The sequence below is a fragment of the Squalius cephalus genome, assembly GCF_949319135.1.
Source record: "Squalius cephalus genome assembly, chromosome: 7".
NCBI classification, from domain to species: domain Eukaryota; kingdom Metazoa; phylum Chordata; class Actinopteri; order Cypriniformes; family Leuciscidae; genus Squalius; species Squalius cephalus.
This window is the reverse complement of record NC_137128.1, coordinates 26,998,517-27,016,444: the sequence shown is the minus strand read 5'-3', so window position 1 is coordinate 27,016,444 and position 17,928 is coordinate 26,998,517. Positions and strand designations below refer to the sequence as shown.

The following is a 17,928-nucleotide window of genomic DNA, read 5'->3' as shown; positions in this document are numbered from 1 at the left end:
GGGGGCACCTGAGAGAACCTTCCCCCAGCTCAACCTAGCCTGACCACGTCTCTTCTGGCAGTCAGGAGGGTACTCGAATTTGGTGGGAAACCGGCTCTCGCACGTCTCCCATTAAGCTCCCTGCACCCAACAATAGGTATTGAAAAGAGGGGAGCAGAAAGCCTGGCCCCAGAGTAGAGCACCTTTGTGCAGGCAGCTCTGGGTGAGGTGGGGCAAGGGCGGGTGTAGGGGGTTGGGAGGAATGCAGGAGAGTTCTGTTAGCTTTTACACAGAGGCTCAGTTGAGAAGCGATGGAGATGTGTAATAAGGTCTCTCCGGAGCAGGGCTGAGCTAAATGAGTGCGCCCATTCAGACCGAGCCAGGGAGTTCAACAGGTTCAGACGCTGAGGGCGGACACGTGCATACCTGCATAATGCACCGAGGTACGCGTTCAGCGTGCCTACCTGCCCACTTAAACTGCACAGCATGGATGCAGTCTACGTACCACACACAGAAGAACAGTTTACTTCATATGAGAGAGAAAGAGAGAGTGACTATGAGAGACTATGCAAGGGTTTATTTTAGGGCGGCCCACACCGAGCGGAGTAAAGTGGAGTCGACCCGCTCCCTGTAATTGAAGTAATGACATGCCGTTTATGCAGAGGAGTCTTGGCAGCACAGGAATTTCTCTGTGCTAAAGCTCCTCTCCACTAAAGAAAAAAAAAGACCTCCCCCCGCTGCGAAGTCATGTCTCGACTGGTCTCCCTGCAGGAAAAGCTGCAGCCCCAGGGCAAGGTTTTGCTAGAAATGGGATGCGTGGGGAAGGAGAGGTGAGGCGGGGAGGATGTAGTGGATTTTTATATCCATACTTGAAAGAGGGGGGGTCCAAGGACACTCACTGTCCACATTCATCCTCACTATTTTATTGCCAGGGCGGGACAAAAAGAAGCTTTTCATCTGATGGCGAAAGAACGGAAAGCTTCCTACGAGTAGGACCCTCAACTACCTGCAACTGGGTCAATTCCACTCCTTTTCCAAGTTAATCTATTATTAATTCATTTATTTTGTTCATTTTTATGCCATTGACCCAACTGCACGTATCACTAAGTTGAGAGCCCCTCACAGACATCCATGCAGTGAGAGTTCATACAGCCTCAAGCGTTATCTGACTTGCTCTCTACGATTTGGCAAACATTTTAATGTCCTATCTCTAAGGCTAATCAAACACCCATTGAAGTTGTGTTCTGTCAATAATTACAAGAGAGCTGTCAATAATTACCAGAGACCTCATCTCACTATGTTTTGACAGTGTTAGCAACACGTATGCCACTTCAGATAAACAAGACTGAGGGACACTTGACTCGTAAACCTGAAGAGAGGAGGCCTGTCTGACAGACTCAGCTTGTTGCACTGGGGAGTTGTCAAGAACAAAGGCTTCCCTGTGCATGGAGCCAGCCTGGGACACAAGCATTTTTATAAGGCTGATTGAACACAAGAGCACCTCAAGAGCCTTTAAAAAGAACAAAGAGTGCAGCAGCACCAGCAGCATGCAAGCGAAATGGCAATCATGGATGCTATTGACATTTCAGTGACAATTTCAATGTAAGACCTTCTTATTCCACAGCAATACCTTACAGTCCCTCACCTGGCTTCCAGCAAATACCAGTCATTTGCAGAAAATGATCCAGAGTTCTGACATGTCCAGACCTGGCCTTGACAGATGTCAGCCTCAGTATTTTTCTTTCATTTTTTTCTTCTAAATCTACCCCCATGAGGGCACTGTTCAGAGTCATCGTTGTCTTCCTTCTACTCTGTTAAAAACAAAATCTCAGACCCTGTCAGTCTTTTAGCCCTAATCAAAAACATTCACATTCCAAATCAACCACACTGAAGCAGTAGAAAAATTCCTCCATCCTCATAAAGGCAACGAAGCCAATGTTCCCAAAAGTTTTCAAAGGCATATTTTTGGAGAGAACGTGCTTTCCTTCAAACTGCTGGAACATCAGCTGGCACCACCTTCCGCCTAAGCAAGTGGTCCATGAAAACACCACCAAAGAAGCTGTGACTTGTTCTGAGTAGGTGGATCTACATTTCTAGAGGTCCACTGACTTGCATCCATTAAATAGGCCAAAATGATGACAGCTGTGGTTCGCTTATGAGAAGAAGAAGAAAAGTTGTCAGAGGACCCAGTCTCAAGTACGAGAAGCCAATATCCCAAGTAATACTCAACAGTCAGTTTTTCCAACAGTGCTTCCAGGACCAGTGCAGAGAGAGAGAGAGAGAGAGAGAGAGAGAGAGAGAGAGAGAGAGAGAGAGAGAGAGAGAGAGAGAGAGAGAGAGAGAGAGAGAGAGAGAGAGAGAGAGAGAGAGAGAGAGAGAGAGAGAGAGAGAGAGAGAGAGAGAGAGAGAGAGAGAGAGAGAGAGAAAGAAAGAAAGAAAGAAAGAAAGAAAAGAAAGAGAGAGAGAGAGTTTAACCAAATAATTTAATCAAAATCACAAAATCTTTAATCAAAATGCCATAACTTGATCTTCTGGTGAAACGATAAGACTGCTCTCTGGTTATGTATACCGGATTTCAACCAATAATTTAGTATGTAACGCTGTTGTTGATTATTTAAAATAACTAATGGATAAACTCATGCCTTGAATGGACTCATTTATTTAATAACGAGCTGTCAATCATTGAAAAACTTCACAGTTTTATGGACACTATGGTTACCGCTATGGTTCGTTCCTTATCTTTCGTCATAAATAATATCATTAGGTAAAAGTTCATACATAGATTAGTTACAGTTATTATTTATTGGTAAATTAACCATCGACTATTCCGAAAATAAACAATAGGTAAACTTGGAAAAATATTGTTAGATTATTTGATTAATGGAAAAAATATGGTTACTGGTGAGATGATGTAAATTATGTTGTCAATTACTTAACTTCTATTGACCCCGGAATATTCCGTTAAGTAAGGTGAGTGAGAGAGGAGTTTTTCATGTGTTGAAGGGTGAGGTTGGCACGATACAGTGAATGAGAGCATTCGGCAGCTGCTTTGAAAGTCATTACGGAATTGAGACAGCGCCAGGGCATTATTTACACCCTGTCAGCGAAGCACACAACACTTCCATGCATAATCACCCAGCCACAACGTCCAATGGGGCAACAGGGCATCTGAGATCAAGCCGTTGAACGTCAGCTTTGTGGGAAAGTGATCAAGTTGGCTTGACCTGCATCATTTCCCATGTGATAGAGGAGTCAGTGTGTCTGGACCCGGCCGCATCGTTGCAAAGGTCTCGTAGGAGCTCAGCTCGCTCCCATGGCAGTGGTTGGTAAAGTGAGCTTGCAACAAGTCTGGGCACTGATTCAGACTCAAATTAGAGAAACCAGGAAAACTATACATGATCCTTTTGGGCATTCGATGTGCAGCAATTCCACATACACACACAGACACACACACACACACACACACACACACACACACTAAGATTTAATGCCGTTTTTGTTGGGAGAGCCAGTACAGCCAGCTGTTTTGGAACATCAGCAGAGAAGGTTCCACTCCACATTTCTTCCGGTAAACAAGCGGAGCAGATGCTGTGCACAGAATCCAAAAGCACGGACCTGGTCTCACACCCCATCTGACAGAACCTCCCGCCCCACCACCATATTCTCATTACGTCTGACTTCAATGACAGACAATATTACAGGCTGGATGAGAACCAGCTTAGGGGTCTGCTTTTACAGTAACACAAAGCCAGAATGGCTTTTCATTTTGGCATTAGTTTCCATCCCCCTTACACATCTGGAGTCTGCAGATGTTAGTAGAATGTGTCAACTGCCATTACACCTCATTCACGCACACCTTTAAAGACATTAGGATTCAGGTCTAGTTTGGCCATCTATTTTGTCAGCTGTAAAGCAATACGTTCTCAAACAGAGCATTTACCCTCACTTACTCAAGTAGTGCAGCATGCTGTTCTAGCAGTGGGTCAGATCCAACTTTGCAGAGTGATACATCAACCTTACAGCATTCTGCTAGATTAGCAGTGAGACAGGTCACTCCTGCTTACACAACATCACTCCTGACAGTTGTATGAAAACACTACGACAGGTTGCTCCAGGGCTTACTGACACACGCTGGTTAATCATACAATCCTTAAACAACTTTGAACTCTATGTGGCACAGTACACTGGCATTGTTAGGGGCAGGTGTCTCTGTTCCGGCTCACTGCTGTGTGTGCTTCATATAACCAATAAAGAAATGCTTCACATCTGCAGGATTTTACAGTGATGGTTTCTTAAGTTTAAATTTCCTGACACTGATTATTGCATTTGTTCTTTTGTGAGAATTTAGTGTGGGAAACAGTATTAAAATTAATACAGTATTATTCGGGTTTCCATCATGATAAAAGCTTGACTTGTGAAGGTGAGATAAGAAATATTCAGTAGCTTACAATATTCAAGCTTAATATTAATTAGATTTTTTATTAAAGTTCAGCAGTAATATATTTGTGTTATTTTGTAAAATTAGTACATTTTTAATTTACAGTACAGTAGTAACATATTTGTCTTAATTTTTTTTTTGTTCTGTTAAAATAACAGCAATCATAATAATTAATCAGTATGAATTTTACGTGACATTTTAGTTTAGGGTCCAATTCTCACGATTAACAAGTTGCTTATTAGCATGGATTTTACTAGCTATTTATTAGAACTTACAAAGCACATATTAATGCCTTATTCTGCATGACTTTATTCTACATCCCTAAATCCTACCCCATACCTAAACTTAACAACTAGCCTACCTTACTAACTATTAATAAGCAAAAGTCATAGTTAATAGTTAAGTACTAGTGAGAACTGGACCCTAATCTGAAGTGTGACTGAATTTTGTAACCAAAAAATGAAGTAAAATATATTACTATTGTACTGTAAAATTAAAACTTATTTAGCTACTGAATATTTTGGTTCCACCTTCACAAATCAAGCTTTTATTTTAGTGGAAAACTGAATAATGCTGTAATAAATGTAATTTTTTTTCTTCTACAGTACAAACAAAATGTTTATTTTACAGTACAATAGCAACATATTTGTCTTAATTTTTTGGTTATAATAACAACAACAATCATATTACATATTATTATTATTATTATTATTATTATTATTAGTTATACAATTACATTGATTGGCTCCAAAAAGCAGTGTGCATGTAAAGTGAATGCAGGCACTCTAAAGACTCTAAAGTGGAATAAAAGTCCAGGTACTGTACACTGTGCAATTTTTTTTTTACAATCATACAAAAAACAAAAACAAAACATCTGTCACAGATGCATTGTATTAAGGATCAGGTTTGAAAAGACAAGCTGTCAACTGTCCAGTCAGATGTTTCCTCTACAGGTGCAGTTCAAGATTGGCTAGTCAAATTAACCTGGTTCATGTTGAGAATCTGTGAGATAGAAATCTAGGTGGAAACCTAAGGAGAAAAAAGGATGCTGTTACACCAGCCACATAGGTTATCATAATAATCAACATATATAGAAGCACACAGTGGGCTTTATGGGCAGTACAGACGGCAGCAACACTGCTCTCTCTGTTTCAGACAGTTGAGGAGAGGACTCGCTCCACACCACGTCATTCAGGAGTTTCCCCCACCCCCGACATCTCCCTTTTGCCTCCAAACAGTCCGTTGTTCAGGGAATTTCTTCAGATAGAGCTTTGCCTGGTGCTGGCACGCAGCAAATACAAATGATTTCAAATGTGCAGCTTGTGAAGTAATGATTGGAGCTGCACACAATGCCTCTTTAGCATTTACCAATTTTCATGTGTAGGAATTTGTTCCTGCTTATACATTCCTCTGAGGTCATGAAAACCCAAGGCTCTTGCATAGATCTTAGACTGTTGTTCAATATCACCAGGCTGATCATGTTTTATGCCAATGCTATTTCTTCACCATATTACATTTTATCCCAGTAATCGTACAAATTAGCCTACTGGATGCTAGACGGGATTGCTTTTGGGGTATCACAACAGTGCAATTCCATATCACAGCCACCTGAGATATTGCAGAGGAGTCTATGTCAGACATAAATGTTAATAGATTTGTACATCTGATCAAGGAGCCTCACACATTTGATGTTAATGAAGCCCGGCTCAGCTGGCCACCGAGTCCAGCATCCACACACATTGAAGCTCGGCCAAACGAACCCACATCATGGTTTATAGTTTCTGCCCCAGGCAACTCGCCTTTATGGGGAAGGAAAAATCTCCTTTAGAAAACTCTGGCCTATAGCCATTATATGAAAATGAGGCAATGGCTGCCCTGAACAATACCATTCTTTCAGAGGGAAATCAGACAGGTCTTGGGAACAGCAGCCTAACTATTCTTTGAGGCAACGTTGGCAGGAAGACAGGCATGGACCAATTGTACACGTTCTTTCTCATTCTTTCTGCCAACCATACAGCATCATTATCACCAATGGTTACCTCAGACTATTTCAGACTAAACTAAACTAAACAGGCTCCCGAAAACCACAGGGGTGAAAAGTAGCTCTAGTCTCTAATTAGACAGATAGACGTAGATGGAGAAATTTATCCTTTATTGCTTAAGTATCTTCAATTGCCAACATATTCGAACTAATCAAGCAGAAAACTACTTCACCTTGAGTTTTAAGTAGAGCTCCACAAAGTATCGTTATTTCTGTCTTATAAATATTCAAATTATCACAGAAGGACTGGGATAAAAGTTTATAGTTTGAAAGTAAACGGGATGCAAAAATTTGGCCAATACCGATAATCGATAATTATTTATATTTGAAAGCCAATAACTGGTATATTGGCCGATAAATCTAAATTCAAATTTTTATATATTTTTTGAGAGCCTGATTGCAAAAACAAAAGTCTCACCATTAAAAGCCATGTCCCAAGCACACAATTATAATGTTCTCATTATAATTCAATATAGACTATATGACAGACTTGCGTTGCACTTAACTGTATTTTCTTTTTTGAAGTTCATATTTCAAGCCCTTCAAATCCATCAAGGTGAACGGTCTACATCTGAAGTGTCTCAGCCTGAAGGTAATAACCCATTATTTATTGGCTTTAATATATCGGCTAAATTTTCTTATCGGGCCGATAACGATAACATTAAAAATGAACATATATCGGCCCATGCCGATATGGTGGCCGATTTATCGTGCATCCCTAATATAAACTGATGCCATTTATTAAGATCAGGTGGATTTTGATTGGCTGCTAATGTTTTTATCATTCATTAGCTGGAAAAAATAATAATTCTGAAAGTGATTCCAGTGATTTCATTCCTCTATTTTGTTATTTTTATAGTCACGGTGTGGATCTCCCTATTCTCATAAAATTAGAACGATTTTAAAACTTGGTACTTATTGTTATAGTTATCATCCTTGGTGTGAACAGGACTTTAGCTTCGAACAGACAAATGTATATGTGCGCAACACCCACATTAAGTAATTTAATCAAGATTAAAAACTTTGTTTATCCACTTTACCATATGTATTCAATTAACTTTAAAAGATTCTGGCCCGTCACTTTTAGCAAGCTACCACTGAAAAAAAAAAAAACTTGTCTGATTTATGAATATTTTAATATTAATTTTGTGTCTCAAGTGCTGTTACTCAAAGACAAGTTGCCAAGTTTAAACCATTTTCAAAAGCAATAAAATACCAAGTTAAAGCCACAAGATGAGGAGCTAGTACTAGAAAAGTCCCATATGATCCAGAGGTCACTGGTCAGATTTATGTAAGCGAAGGTTTCCGAGTCAGGAAGGACAGGAACTCTATAGAGATATTTTAATAGAAAATGGTTCAAAAGATGAAACATCAGTCTATCTTTCAGAAGCAATGAAAGCAAAGCAGCTTGACACTGCCAAAGAGAGCAGGAGAAAAAGAGAAAACTCATCCAACCATCTGGATGTGGACTAGGCAGAAGTCCAGGAGGCAGTAAAACTCATTCCAAGTCCCTGACCGACGTACGACTGCCACGTAGCTGTTAGCACAGAAGGACAGAGAGGAGGAGAGAGCCTGCCTTATTCCTGCAGAAACACTTTCCCACAGAGCAACATAAGCACATCTGCCTGTGCCTACACAGCACACTGATATTGAACTGCAATATCACAGTTTTGATGTAATACGACAATGTAATAATGATCACTTGGAGAGGTTCATAATAATAGATTGTGGTTATGGGTGTCAGACATTTTCAAAAGTCTCTGACGTGGAGTTTAAGTCTCACATCTTTGAGGTGGGGTCCAAGCCTCAAATCCTTTCGTAATATTTTTATACACATTTATATACATTTTATAAAAATTGTCAAAGATTCATTTTGTCAATTGTTTACAGTGTTGTTATTGTTAACTAAAACCTTTATAAAGTGTTGTTGATTGAAATGTTGCTAAAAACATTAAAATATTAATATTAGACGATTAAATTAAAATAGGAAATGTTGCCTTAGCAACTAACTGAAATAAAATAAATGTAAGCTTTAAAATGGTGACTAAAACTAAAATAATTTAATAAAAATATTTTTTTAATAACTGAAAATTACTATTAATAAAACATACTAAAAAAATAAAAAAATAAGATAAAATGAATAAGATAAAAGTCCTTTAATATAAATGCTTTGCAACTTAAAGGGATTGTTCACTTAATATGAAAGTTCTGTCATCATTTACTCATCATGTTGTTCCAAACCTGCATGACTGACTGTGAAACACAAAAGATGATATTCTGAAAACAATTTTTGTAAATACAATGAAAGTAAAAGAGGTCCATTGTTATTTTGTTTTGGACCACATTGACTTTCATTGTATGGACAAAAACAGTCTTCAAAATATCCTCTTTTGTTTTCCAAAGACAACTAAAAGATATTCAAGGTTTGGAGCAACATGAGGGTGAGACAGAAGTGATGACAGAAATGTAATTTTCAGCTGAACTATCCCCTTTAAGTGTGACATTTCAGACTCAAGTTTGCATTAATGCTGCTCTGAAGGAATAACCCCTTATAACCACATTTAAAGTGAAGAATACTGTTCAGTGTGTGACATTAAAGAATGAAGTGTGAAGGATTTCTACAGTGGCTCTTGTAGTGGGTTGGTCTAGACTTGTTGATGACTCAGTCTATCCACAAACAGGAAAAAACAGTAATGTCTAAAATACCTTCAATATGCACCTCGCTACTAAGAGAGCGGTCACCAGGTCACCACACAGCACGCAGATCTCAGCTCTCTGAGCTTTTTTTTTTTTTTTTTTTTGGCACACTGAACTTGTGTTTAGACCAAGCTGAGAGGAAGCAGCCTAACTCCCACAAACACATGAAAATGACTCACTCCACACACATGGCTGTGCTTCAAGATTTTTCCTTGGTACTTAGAAAAAGAGTTAAGATCAGTGAGGAGGATCAGTGCATGTATCCACAGCTGTCAGAACATTCACATATGCAGTTATAATCGAGCTACAGTGAGTTTTCACATAGTCGGGCAACAGTCTTCCTCTGTCTGTCCAAGTATACGACCAAATGTGTTATTGAATATTCAAAATAATATGCTGTGCGTCACCTCAGTTTTTCATAGAAAGGAAATCTGTACCCATTGACAGCTAGCAAAGGTACAATGGGTGAAGTGCTTCTACAAAGGTTGGGATTGCACTCACACATTTGATTTGATTAGCTTTATTAATCCCCAAGGGGAAATTTTTATGTCACAGCAGCACAATCCACACGATAATAATAATAAATAAAAGACATTCATAACAACAACCATTATTTACCAGTATCAGTTCAAGGCATTATGATTATATACCAAATGGTTCTATAATATAATCTATCACCTTGTTAGCACTGATTGTACAGTCTAATAGCAGTTGGTAAAAAGGACTTTCTAAATCACGCCTTGTGAGAGCGGGGATGAATAAGTCTTGTGCTAAATGTACTCAACAAGGGCTCAAATTATTTCACGAAGGGGGTGACAATTATGATTCATTAAGACCAATTTATCAATCATTCTAATTGATCTTTTCAATTGTGGGTAAAACACTGCCTACAACAGAACCTGCCTTCTTTACGAGCTCGTTTCATTTGTTCTTCTCCTTTTCCAACAATCCCCCTCTCCAACAAGTGACAGCATACAAGATCACAGATGATAGTGATACCACAGAGTCATAGGAGGTCTTTAAGTAGTACCCGACATACTCTGAAGGATCCCAGTCGTCTTAACAGATAAATACGACTTTGACCCTTCTTATAGGCTTGTATCATATTATCAGACCAATCGAGCTTGTTATTCAAGTATACACCCATGTACTTATATGATGTTACAGTCTCAATTTTCGACCCCCGTATGTTTACTGATACAACTTGCTGAGGATATCAACCACAATTTCCTTAGTATTACTAGCATTTAGCCTAAGACCGTTTATCTCACACCAACCCACAAAACTCTTTAATAGCTCCCTATATTCACCCTCATCATGGTCTGTCTGTTATACATCCAACAACTGCTGAGTCATCAGAAAATGTCTTAAGGTGACAGGTTTTAAAAATGTACTGGAAGTGTGATGTATAAATAGTAAACAAAAATGGGGCTAAAACTGTTCCTTGAGGTACTCCAGTACTGCACTTCACTACTTGAGTGCCTTCTGTGTGAACGCAAACACGTACCGGGATTGATGCCGGGATGGGGATCTAGTAACATTGCCGGGATCAGTCCCGGAACGCGCCCTGTGTGAACAAAAGCCAGGACCAATGCCGTAAGGGGTGTGTCGTAGTGATGGCGCACGTGTAAGTTTGTGTTCGTCATCAACAAAGAAAGAACGAAAATATTTCTGCAAACTGGAATGAAGCAGAGACCAGGGAGACCAGCGTGCTGAAGCTGAGATCGTTCGCCAGCTTTGTGGAACGGTACGCGATGCGTTAGTGTAGTGTAGTGTTAGTGTACATGTTTTTAACGCGTACGTTACACGTCACGTGTCTTTACGGAATCTTTGCGGGATGTGTGTGAATGCAGTCACAGATTCCGGAAAATCACTGGCACCAAAATCAAACAACCCCGGAACAAATTATCTGTGTATTTTCCAGAATCTCTGTGTGAAAGGGGATTAAATGATTTTGTGATTTGTGTAAGAGATAAATAATTCCATCATCTACCCAACACCATTTAGTTAATCCTCAGCAGCACACATTCCCTGCTTAACATGTTTTCCTCTCACATTCTTTTGTTGAAATTTTTGCTCCATTTTTAAACTTATAGCACTCTTTGCGCTTTCTAATTTTAACATGTGCCATTTTTAAGCAGCTCTTTCCTCAAGGAAACACATTCATCCAGCGCTTCCCGGTAAACAAAAATAAAACTCTGAGAATCAAACATATTAGAACATGGGGTAGATGTTTTACCATTACAGTAAAGGATTTTCAAAACAGCAACTCATAAACCTCAAGTTTCCCCACACAATCCTCCAGACAAGGTTGCATTTCAATGCGGAAGTGGTCAGTTTCGTCCCAGAGTCCAGATTTGGATGGACATTTTATAGTCCTGGAATGCTGAATGAGTCAACACTTTGGTATGGCTGAATCTTATGCCCAAGCCAACATTCAGGGCTCCCCCAACCCCCAGCCGAATGGGGTGTGATGAATTCAGTCGGAGGAAGACACAGGGAATGGGCTGGGGGGTGTTGAAATTGGGGGACAGATTTTGCTCATTTGTCCCACATGGCTGAGCGTGCTCAAAGGGGGCAGCTCAGTTTAAACAAACATAACCACTTCCTCCTCGCTGCACACAAAGCCTTTAAACAGAAACCCGTCCGTCGCTCCTCACCGGGTCATTTGGGGGAAAGAACAGCTAGCCGCCAAAACACAGCCGGCTCTGTGTGGCTCAGCGTCTGCAGACACCCTGGAAAAGCACAAACATGGTCCTGCTTCTCAACTCCACCTCTCACACAAGACTGTTACATTAGACTCAGCATCTGTACAGGGAATATATCTGGTCATTTGCTTACAGACAAGAGCCTAGACAACTGTCAGTCACTGAGAGAAAGGTATCAGCTATTCTCCCTAATTTCTTCTAAGCATATTTCAAATTAGGGATGCATGATGTACCATAATTAGCCGCTGATATTAGAGGTTTTAATTTTTTTAATCGGTGGATGTTAAAAGTATATTAAATAAATCAAATGAATAAAAAAAAAATAGTATATGTAAAACAGCATCATTCTATTTTACAATATTTGTATATAATGTAAAAGATTTAACAATAGTACTCTCATCATACTGTCATTTTATTACCAATGTGCAATATATCAATGAGCAATATAATATTTAGAAAGAACCAAAATATTTTTTTTAAAAATCTTAATCTTAAACATATCAAAGTATTTGTTTTTTTTAAGTACAATGTTCCAAGTAAAAATTATGTATTTTAACTATATTTAATATTAAGCAATAAATATGTTTAAATACAGTTTATTTTACTGTTTTAATTTTATTAATTTATCAGTTAATTATCAGCCATAAGATCACAATAATTATCGGACATAATTTTAATATCTGCACGATAATGAGTGAATATACCAAACAAGCAAACATATATTTAGCAATAAAAAAATAACAACACTGACTTAATGTGAGAAATGCAAGAAACAGGAACCGAAAAATAAATCAGTCCCTAACAGGAATGTTAAGGAGCAGCCTTTTCACCCTATGTTCTCTCTGGAATGCTGTAGAAAGTGAAAATTCAACATTGACACATTCCTCCAGTGCCACCTGGGATGCCACTGCCCTCGCAGCAACGGCTGCCATTCCCATGACCTCTCGGCTTGCTTTATTTTCATATTTTGGTAACTTCACACATCCAAAACATGGCTATTGAACAAAGAGAGATGAGCGGTACAAATTCAAAAGAAAATATGAATTAGCTGGAAAAATTCACCAGGCTGAAACAAATCTGGGCAGTAAGAATGGATAGCCCCCGTCCACCCCTCCTTGCTCTCAGAGGTCAAAGGGTGAAATTCCTCATCTTCCATCAGGCCTCCAGATTTCACACACTATAAAGGGGAGTGCTTGAGGAGGGGGATGGGTTAACAAGACCTGGTGAGATGGAGGGATTGTGGAAGGTGTTGGTCTAAGGTCCTGCTGGTAGGGGGGTGAGCATAGGAAAACAGGAAGTCTGGGACTACAAATATATGCACAGTGACACTGCTAACATGTGTTTGAGCAGGGTAGCTTGAGAGGGGATCGGATAGACTAGAGCATACGTACACTGTAAGAGGCCATTGTGTGAATTACAACAGATTGAAGGGGCAATAAATGCACCAATATAAATGCAGCATCTGATGCCAGGCTCTCATTGCTCATGCACGGCGGCTAAAACAGTCTCCAGTCAAATAAAAGCGTCATTAATGAGCTGCAGTCGCATCTGAAGTTTCCATCGTCCAGCTAACAACGGCAGTCTCTGCACTCTGAATGCTAATGCAAGCACGAACATACACCCCATCTGACCAAACACTTAGTGTTTTTCCGCTCTGCTTTTAGCTAAATGTGCAGGCCTGGCCATTTGAATAATGCATTGGCATGACAGAGGATGCATGTCAGGAACCAGAGTGACATGGAGTGAGTAGCAGCATCTCAATCTCTCCACCAACTGCAAAAAAAGAGATCCACAAAGCTACATTCTTGCATTCCGAAACAGCTAAAAGTAGTGCAATGGAATGAAGCAGTTTCAATGCCCTTTTACAACTAAAAAAGCTTCTTCTTTTTTTTAAGTGATTTTTTATGTTACTGCATCTGCCTGATTAGGAAAATAGATCAATGTATTTAAGTATATAAAAGATGTTTTGTAATCAGTATCACAAAATTGATCTAACTTCAGTCAACTGATCAGTAATTGGCTTAAAAATATAAATATTATAATAATTCATATACATACTAATATTTATGATTATTTATAATTTTATCACCATTCCTATAAAAATGCTGTCATTTACTCATGCTAATGTCATTTGAAATGTCTAACTGTTTAGTGTGGTCACATTAGCGAAATTTCAGCGAAATTTTGCAGGCAAAAAAGGTCCATTGTCTATTGTAAATAGCGCAGTGATGTATAAAGCACAGCTCGCACAAAAGTCACTTTCAAAACAAGCAGCTTTTTGTCGATCAGTGTGGCGAATTCATGAGACCAACTTGAAAATTATCAAAATCTGCATGGGGAACTTTTTCACTCTCGCACGAAACTCACGATCACACGGATTTCTATTGGAATGTCTGGATTGTGCCTGCGAAATTTCACGAAGCAATAGAAAACCTGACTGCACCTTAAGGCCTTGACTTTAGCCTGCTGAAAACAACAGCGCTCTTGTAAAAAAGCCTTGCTGCGGGGGTTTTTTCAGTTGAGACGCTAAGTGTGCTATCATACAGAGTATCAGAGGAACTGTTAGTATCTGATTTCGCAAATAGTTTGTTTTTTTTGACAATGTAACGTACTTGCTATGCCACTCATTTTGGATGAAGGCGTGCGCGTTTGTTATCGTTGTACAAGCAGAATGTGACGGTTGGTCGCTGTGGTATTTGTCCCACCCCTCCTCCGCAATGATTGGACGGCTGGGTAAAAAGTGGCAGTGATGACGTTTAACCCAAAGTTGAACATTCTTCAATTCTCGGCGACCAGAAAAAACAACGTGGCGCTCCCATTGAAAACAATTGGAAAAATACGCTATAGCCTCTGAAAAAAAAAAAAAAAAAAAAAAAAAACCCGCTTTACTGGACACACGGCCTAAGGGTCCAAAACAGCATTGGACCTTAGATAAAGTCATACAGGTTTGGTAAAACATGAGGGGGAGTAAATTAACGACACATTTTTCTCTTTTGGGTGAACAATTTAAAAGTGCAACAGTAAAACTAAAGCAAACTAAAGCACAAGAGGCTGTCAACATGTCAACAGGCTAAAGATATCAAATCTAAAATTTACATGAACTAGTCAACTCTTTTCAACTCTAGTTGGTTGTTGCATGAGATCCAAAATAAAGCAGCGTAAGAAGGTATGTTCTGGCATCCAGCAGCTTGTCGCTTGCAATGTTGGTAAAGTGATGTGTGTGCAGTTAGGTGGAGAGGCGACTGTCTCGAGAGACGGTGGGAAAGAAGAGTTGAAAGGCCTCTTTTACCTTCATCTAAATCAACTGTCAACAAATGTAAATCACCAAGAAGACATAAAAGCCTTACATGCAAACATCGCAGCACTGTGCCAAACAAACATGCATCACATTCACCAGGAGAAGATGCTAGAGTGCAAATGAGACGTGTGAAAAGAAACCCTATAGTGATCACTGTTATGCAGAACACTACTTTTAGCTCCTCTGAATGCCACTACATGTGGCCGTGGTGGGCTGATTCAAGATGAGCAGCATGATCCTGATTCACGGACCAGCTGACAGCCACATCATCGCTGCGTGCATATTTCCCATGCACTATGGTTAAAGCACAGATACAAACTTGTTCTGTCTTGCTTAACAGTTGGAGAGACGCTGGATTTCTCTGCCTAATGAGGTCAAGGGGAAAAGAGTCAAATGAAAAGATGTGACTTTGCTGACCAAATCCATTACTGCATTTCTACTCATCATTTACTCTTTTTTCCAAAACAATACAGATGAATGCCATTGAATTCACTGGATGTTACAGAGACAAAAGATTAAAATAATGAGGCATTGCTAGAACTATCGAAACCTACACAAGATGGAATAAATAGATTTTTACAACATCTACTGAGCAATAAGTGTGACTAAGAGATGTTAAGTTGTTTCAAAGGGCACCATTTAGAGAAAATCAGGAAATGCCCTCAATAAGGTGGACTCTCCGCTGCAATTAGGAACAATCACAACAGATTTTATCACGCTGCACTGCATAACATCAGCACACATCAAAGCTCGGAGCTGGGGGAGGGGATGGGTAGTATTTGACTTGCCCCTGGGGAAACAGCCCTCCAGCTCACCAGGTACAACCCCATGACCTCAAAGGAAGAGCACATTCCTGCAGCTATGCCCAATCAGGAAGTTGAACTCCCCATGCCAGCTCTCTCAGCGCAGCACCTAGACTGACCAGACAAAGGCTGCTGAAGCCAATCCATCAGATATCGACCAAAAAATGAATAAAGCTACTTTGTTTTGAAAGCATCTCAATTATATGCTGCGCGCTGGGTGCATGAAAAACTACAGCTCTACTGTTATTTTCTCTGCACATTTTCCTAGTTCGTGCAACCTTTGAGAACCTTGAAAGCCTTGAAAAATGTTGAGCATTGTGTGCATTTGACAAAATGTCCAATGGGGAAAAAAAGAAATAAAATGAACGATTGCAAGTAGCAGGACCTAAAACAAGCAGGTGGGAACATATTCATTGCAAGTAGGGTTTGTGTGCATCATTCTATGGGAAGAAAGTGGGGGGAGGGGGGTCAGTCCACACAGACCACTAAACAGAGAAAGTGACAAATATAATGCATATAGTATATTTTACCCATATTTAATTGTTTTATATAACTTATTTTAAATCGTCTTGTGGTGTGGGTGTCCCTTGGAAGTTTGACGACTGGTCCTGAGCCCCTGGTTGAGAACCACTGGTTTGTAGACAGTCAAATAATAAGGAGCTGAGGAATGCAACATCTTATTTTCCTGCAGATATTTACTTTTCATGATCCAGTGCAATAATTAGAATTTTCAAAAGTTATGAAATCCCTCACTCAGCTGGAGAATGCAAACCTGACGTCATTTTCTGCAGATCACATTTCTCCTCTCACAGATAGTGTGCTTCTTTCTCTCCAATAAGCCCTCTGGATCCAGGCAGGGGTAGAAACTCATGGTACAAACTATCTTGAAGCGTCATTTCAGTTCCCAACAAAATTATCCAAGAGATTAAAAGCGACCGTCTATTTTTTCCAGAGCTGCTAATTAGTGCGCTTTAATTCCCAACATGAAAGAGCAACTAGTATCCTATTTCTGACGTTTGGACAAACGATGCACGGCGTTGCATTAAACCAAACCAATAAAAGAAAGAAAAACAGAAACAAGTATGAAGAAGTCGAGATACTTTCTGCACAATATATGACAGGATAAGGACAACAGCAGCTAATGTTTTCCTCCATATAAACAGACACAGCTGTTGAAGAATAGGCTGTCTGGAATACTAGGGCATGATGGAGTTGACCACCTTCACTTCATCCATCATTCATTTTCCTCAAATATTTGCCAAATATTATACGACATCATTCCAGCAACTGGCTGTTTTGCAACACTGTAATCGCTACGGAAAGACACCTGGAAAGACAGCGAAATTCAGCATCCCTACTCAATTTTACCTAAATATTTGGTATCACTCCAAAACTCACGGATATCACAAAATACTTTTTAATAAAGCGAAAGTGTAACTTTTTTGTAGCGTTGTAACAGTAGGCTACGCGCAAAAAACAACAACAAAAAAACAAAGTTGGAATTCAACGACGAAGACGTCAAACTACGAATTTTCTCGAAAATTTCGCGAATCATTACAAAGTTGCACGACGAGTTTTGAGCATCTTCGGGTAAATAACAGAGAATCCAAGCAATACAGCCTGTTTTCTTGCGGAATAATAAAGTTTTCCGTCGCATCTCCTTGTTGGCCAACTAACCCAGACTCCCGGCGTCACCGCCATCCAGACACAAAAATGCTTTCCGTTAACTTTCCGTTATAAACAAATTTTCATCGTTTAATTGGGGAAAAGCACACAAACGCGAACTGTAGCCAAAGACAGAGCTTGTAAGCGATAAGAAAAACTTACCTCGCTGCAATAAAATGATGTTGAAAGAAACTCCAGAGCTCCACTTTCACCCCAGACACAACTTTGGCAATCCTTGCTCCCTCCAGTCTGCTCCACCAGCGCAGCGTTCAGTCAAGGGGAGATTCCGCGTCCATGTC

The 17,928-nt window shown here is 39.7% G+C and overlaps 1 protein-coding gene across 1 annotated transcript in view; it reads right to left on the bottom strand.

Moving 5' to 3' along the window:
• The window catches only part of fndc3ba (fibronectin type III domain containing 3Ba), a 125,028-nt gene extending 107,100 nt beyond the window's left edge, over positions 1-17,928 (bottom strand). Inside the window, exon 1 of the mRNA XM_079876099.1 lies at positions 17,792-17,928. The gene's annotated coding sequence lies outside the window, so the exon portion shown is untranslated. The remainder of the gene's footprint in view (positions 1-17,791) is intronic.